General features: G+C 38.8%; 1 pseudogene; it reads left to right on the forward strand.

Annotated features, from left to right (window-relative positions):
* The first annotated feature begins 4,481 nt into the window (after positions 1–4,481).
* On the forward strand, positions 4,482–5,076 carry LOC147435430 (uncharacterized; annotated as a pseudogene).
* The last annotated feature ends 1,455 nt before the right edge of the window (positions 5,077–6,531 follow it).

A 6,531-nucleotide genomic window follows, 5' to 3' on the forward strand; every position in this document is an offset into this window, starting at 1 on the left:
TCTATGGTTTTGAACATGATTTATGTTTGGTTTTCTTCTAATATCAATAAATTTTTTGCGACACAAGAAAACCAATCTATATAGCAACTGATGGTGTGCCGTGTTGTGAGGTTGCTAGCTTATCTTTGCAGATTTTCCTACAAGTTTTCTTGTGGATGGTCTAGGACCAATCCCATTGGGCAAGTAGCTTTTCTTTGGACTAGTACTTACAACTAACTATGGTTGTATGCTTACATGTGACTTTTGTAAAGGGCATGAGTGTTCCCAAGTGAAACACATTTTTGAGGGGTCTAGTGATAGGGTGCATGGATGTTGCTCATGAGTTTTTGGTCAATGAGGGTTTTTTAGTCACCATGTGCATGGCCGAGCATATTGGAGGTTTTATTGTAGATGCAACTAGGGTATAACTTGTGCTCTTATGTACAGGTACCCTCATGTGTAATAAGAAGGCATATCGACATCCACTCACTAGAGAGGTGGTGGGATAACAAACTTAGTTTCATAATTTGATTTCCTAATCAAAAACATTATAGCTAGGACATTCATTCTTTGAGTCCTTTATTTATGAAAGTACTTGATCTTACCATGTGTCTTTGGTATTGTGTTGGCCATTCTGTGCCACACTATGATAGAGAGGCACGGGAGAAAATTGGCGAGATATTGTTTCCACTAGATTGTAGCTACATGATAGATGATGTTGTCTTCCCCATTGAGATTGATGGTGTTATTCTTAGAGGCAAGGCAGAGCGGTCTTCTTTGTTCTTTCGGTAAGACGAGTCCAAAGTATGATACTAGTGAATGTTATAATATATATGTGTTTGCATTGGGTTTCTAATTTACTTTTAAATGGTCAGGTGGTTGCTAGCAACATTTACTGAGCCTCATGAATATGTGTTGGACTTGTTTGCGGGGTGGTGGTTTGGGCTTCTGCGGAAGATATGAGGCATTGCATGTGATCTAGAGCTAGATGATGTTCTCTATGTTTGTCTGACATTGCATGTGGACCTGAGAAATGTTGATTGCGGATGCACACTTGGTTGAGGAAACTCTATTCTAACTGTACACATCTTGATATTTTGATTTATGTTTTTATGTACATGGAAACCATATGACATTGACATGGCATTTTGGTATGCTCCATACATTTCATTTGGATGTTTCATTTGTGTTTGTTTTGTACATGATGGCCAAATGATATTCTAGTGACTTTGATTGGAGCTTTCCTATGTAGTTAGATCATGTTGACACTATTGAGAATGTGTTGAATTTTGGGAGATAAAATAATCATCAAAGTGATGGAAATAAGAGTTTATGTGAAGGAAATCCGATGTGGGAGCCCAAGAAAGGGTGTACAATTTTTTGTATGAAGAGGTCTCCATACAAAGGAGAGTTACGAAAAATTTTTAAGACTCATGTTTTATGTACAAGCTAAAAAATACATACATATGGTGCTTTTTACAAAGTTGCATTTTGCATAAGCATAGACATGCTTCCATATTTCTTAAAAGTGTTTGGTAGTTGAAGGATTGTACTGTGAAGTTTTGAGTTTTTCCACGACACAATAATACTTAAAGATATCATTAGTGTAAAATCAGGGTTCAAAAGCTCAAAAAAATAGTTTCAATTGTAAAAGCTTGAAACTTAAAGCTCGCAAAAATAAAATCCCCAGGATAATCATCCTGAGAGCATCTGTGTGTGCGAAGTAAGTACCTACGAATGCGACTAATGTTGCCAAAAATTTGGCAAAGTTTTGTTTGTAAAACACCAACTTAAAAAAAAAAACAAAACCTCTTCTCAAAAGAGCCTCACGTGAGGATTTTGATTCAAATTGAAAATTTGAGAACCAAATATCTTTTCATTGCCAAGAGTGATGTACCAGTCACATAGTGCCTGCAAGATTATAAGGCAACACAACACCTATTAGTCTATCAAGCACCTACATTGTATAAGATGGATACATAGAGCTCAATGGGACATTACATGAATGGAGCATAGTGATGAGCAAGGGATAAGAAGAAGGTTTTTGTACATAGGGCCAAAAGGGGTGCTAACACAAGGATAAGTAAAAATTGTAGTTATTGAAAAGAAGCTACTCAGTGTTACCATTATTGGCAATACATTAAGAATCAAACATTTTTCCTTCCAAGTGAAATCACATGCATCTTATACTACTCCAGCCAACAACAAGCCCAACAAAATTATCGGGATAGAAAGTAAACTGCCTAGAAAATCTTAAGTCATAAAAGTTTGGACTCATTGTTTACTTTGATGCGACTAAAGTCAACCAAAGTTCATGAATTTCAAACAACACCAACATACATACATGCATGGAATTTATCAATAGCAAGAGTGCAATTTTAGAGAAAATTGACCACTTGGTGGGCAGATAACCCAATAAGGGATTGCAAAACCACAATATGCACAATCTCCTAGCAGAAAAACCAAGACAAGTGTGTTCAGACATATTATCTAACTATTGGAAATGCACGAGAATAAGCCTAACTAGCAAATAACACAATCGCTTGACAATTCATTCATATATCATAAAATCATCATAATCAAACTTCAGATATTTTGAAAGCCGGTTCAAAAGAGCTGGTTGTATGCATTTTGACAGTATCAAAATGCCTTCTATTATGCGTTGTACATACCAATTATGATTGGATTTACCTAGAACTCAATTTAAGTGGTACCTATTATGGTTGAGTTTTTTTAAAAAAAACCTATCATCTCCTACAAAGACATAAGTTGTACACAAAAAATTATTTTTTGTACAAAAAATGTTGACCTGCTGCGTGAAGATTGTTGATTTGTGTTCATATAGACACGATGAGACTCGCATAGACAACCACAATCCTCATCTGGGGTTTTTTGATCAGTGCTAATACGTTCTTCAATAGGTGTCGAAGATATGGGATCGGGTTCTATGTAACTTAAAGCAAGATGCAGGAGAGGGGATCATGAGATTATGTGAAGCTTTGTAGCCACTATTGAGTGTTGCAAGAAACACACCCAAGGTGGATAAGGCTGAAGAGGAGTACAAATCCATAAGGGGAGCATGGGGTGCAATAGTATGCGATACTCAAAGGAGTATAAAGAGCACATCTGACCAGGATTAAGAAACATTGATAAAGGGAGGAGGACGAACATGAATCGCCATGGTAGAAAAATGTAGATGGGGGAGGAGGAACATGGCTCGTTATAGAAGAGCATGATACTGAGAAAAAATACCTATTTAGAAAGGAGTAATTAATGAGCTGTAGTTGGGTACCTTCCTCCTGCATAAAGGTATTTAAGTTCAGAGTTTCCAGCTTCCTGTACAGACAAAGATAGGGGAGCACTATATTTGAGCATTAGTGACCTTTCTACAGCCCATCTAGAGCTAACATCTATCCATTGTTAATGCGGATATACCAATTTATTGAGCCAGGAATCCCCAGATTAGAAGTTGTTTATTTTCCCTTCAGTTGGTGTAAGTTATTGAACCCAATCATTAAAGCGAGCACTTGTTCAATGCGAAGCCCGCATATGGGAGGGACCATTAGGAAATTACTTTCAATTGCCCAAAAGGAGAAAAGAATTTTTTTAAAAAAATAAAATGATCTTCTAAGTAAAAATGGGTATGTATGTGTGTGTGTGTGTGTGTGTATATATATATATATATCAAGATGACCTTATGGTGACCTTCAACAGCCTTGGCCATAGTCAAAGATTCCTCAAGGGTTTCTGCCATTAAGATATTTCTTGTTCATCACCGAGCTGAATGGAAGAATCCCTAGGGTTTAATGGAAATTCTTTGGGAAGAACCATGTTGCAAGGAGCTTTGAAAGTGATGTACGGACGTGAACGTTAGTTGAAGACGGTTGAACAAGTTCACAACAAACGGGAGAGGGTGATAGCTTTTGCTGATTCAGTTGCAAACCCTAACTCAAGTTGAGAAGGGGGGTGGAGCTCAACATCCATGGCCAACTAATAATGATTATCAGCCTCATCGGCTAGGACATTAGACGCTACCTTGAGCTGAAGTGGCTCAACTAATAATGCCATTTCAAGCTGCTAATGGGTTTTCTCTCATTCTTTAATCGTATTTTAGGCTCTGAGTCACGCAGATCTTGCCTTTGTGTGTGTGTGTGTGTGTGTGTGTGAAGCTCAAAGTGAGGTGGACGTTATTGCAGAATTGCGCTAACGCCCACCCCACTTTGAGCTCTCTCTCTCTCTCTCTCTCTCTCTCTCTCTCTCTCTCTCTCCCTCAAAGTGAGGTGGGTGTTAGCGCAGTTCTGCACTAACGCCCACCTCACTTCTCTCTCTCTCTCTCTCTCTTGACACAGAGACTTTGAGAGAGAGAGAGAGAGAGAGAGAGAGAGAGAGAGAGAGAGAGAGAGAGAGAGAGAGAGAGAGAGAGAGAGAGAGAGAGAGAGAGAGAGAGAGAGAGAGAGAGAGAGAGAGAGAGAGAGAGAGAGAGAGAGAGAGAGTTTTCTGTGATGTTGAGCTTGCTGGGAGAGGTCCATTTTGAGGAGCTGTTGGACAAATCGGGCAGAGTGCAATGCACAGAGACAGACGAGGATCTGCTCACTGTCAAGAAGGAGGACATGGCTACATTAAGAAGTGCCATAGGGCTCTTTTAAATATCTACCTTGCCCAACAAAAGCCTCCCCTCAATGTGTTTGAACAGAGCCCCACCAATAAGCTCATGGGAGACTCATCAAACGAATCTAAGGATGCCATTTGGAAGCATATGAATGGCATTAAATTTTTATGCAAGCTTGCCAAAAAAAGGAGGAGAAGAAAGCACATGTAGAACAATGGGTGGAAGATTTTGTGCATACAGAGGAACCTATGTTATGGGTTCCACCCACAAATGATGATGATGACAATGGTTCTAGTGAAGATGTGGCTACACGAATTGCTGATCAAAGTTACATAAGCAAATGTCAAAGGGAAGAGAATGCCACATTGTTAGGAATCAAACGTAATACCAAGAAAGGGCCTAAATGATCTAGAGCCCTAAAGAAGAAATTACGAGCATATGACTTGGCTCAAAATTTCAACAAGGAGTACCAAGACTACCATGGCTAGAACCTTTGTAAGCACATGTAGAACAAGGGGTGGAAAATTTTATGGATGTCTCAAGGCAAACAGGTGACGGAGAGCACCTTGGTGCTGATGCGACTGAAGGAAATTATGTTTGCAGTGTAGAAGGAGATGAAGATGAAAATATGGATACATAAAAACCTAAATCACACACACACACACACACACATACAAATGTGTGTGTGTTTATGTTTGTATGTGTGTAGAGAGAGAGAGAGAGAGAGAGAGAGAGAGAGAGAGAGAGAGAGAGAGAGAGAGAGAGAGAGAGAGAGAGAGAGAGAGAGAGAGAGAGAGAGAGGGATTAAAAAGAAACCTCGCTTTGAAAAGCTCGATCCAAAAACTAATTTTGGAGCGAAGCGAGCTTCTCTTTTGAATTGGTTAGTTGAGAAAAATCTGGAAAAGGCTCCCTCCATTCCCATCCCCTTCATGTAACGTTGTTGTCTTTTGGGTTTTTGATTTGGAAAATCAAAGAACTTTTTGAATTTTGTTTCCAAATCACTCCCATGGCCTTCTAATTTTTAATCATCTCTGCACTAAGCTCTACGTTTCCTTGAGTATCAAGGATACGTAGGGTGTCATAGTAACACTCATCACTTGATTCCCTATTTTGCTCCAAGATGTGCCTTGAATCAGTTTCCATGGTAAGATCTCTAATAGAAATCTCATCCTAGATACGCAAACATTGCACTTCAATCTCCAATTCTTGTATTTCACTAGTCTTGATTGTTTCTCAATGATTTTTGTCTGGATTCACTCTAATCATGCGAAAGGGAGCTAAGTCCAAGCCATTTTCATCAAAAAACTTGGTAGATGTGATTTCATTGACACACACATCTAAGCTGGCCAAAATCTGAGTCCACTCTAAGGGTTCCATTTTTTCTTCAAAAAAAGGCTCAAGTATATTCAGGTATATAGACTAGATCATCAAGAGGTCTTGCTTGCTTGCTTTCTTTTTTGACAGAACTGTCACAGTTTGAGGCTCCACACATTCATAGGTGAGCTTTAGAGTTCAACCACGCAAGTAATTCAGACTCTGTAGCAATTACAAAGTTGAAGTCCTCCACATGTGTTCTCTGTGGCTATAGTCACTTAAGTTGATGTGTGTAGTGGTCTCCATGTAGTGCAAGTAGATATAATAATATCCACAGTCTTGAACCATCTTTAACTAGCACATGAACAACCTTCCCAAATAACATCATAGTTATTCTCATTACCAAAATCTACTATAGCAAACATATGTTCATACTTAATTCCATAAGAAGTCATCACCACCTGTTTAAAAATACCAGTAGGTTTTGTAATATAGCCATCAGTGCTGTAGTTTCATTTGAGTTCTTCTAAGGGCAGGTTTTCCGCATTTCTCCCAAATCAATTTTGTAGCAATGGCAACCCCCCCTCCACTATTCAGGATTGCAATGTTTTCTACTCCCTAACGTTGTA

The sequence above is a fragment of the Adiantum capillus-veneris genome, chromosome 18 (genome assembly GCF_014529385.1).
Source record: "Adiantum capillus-veneris isolate H3 chromosome 18, ASM1452938v2, whole genome shotgun sequence".
In the NCBI taxonomy this organism is placed as follows: domain Eukaryota; kingdom Viridiplantae; phylum Streptophyta; class Polypodiopsida; order Polypodiales; family Pteridaceae; genus Adiantum; species Adiantum capillus-veneris.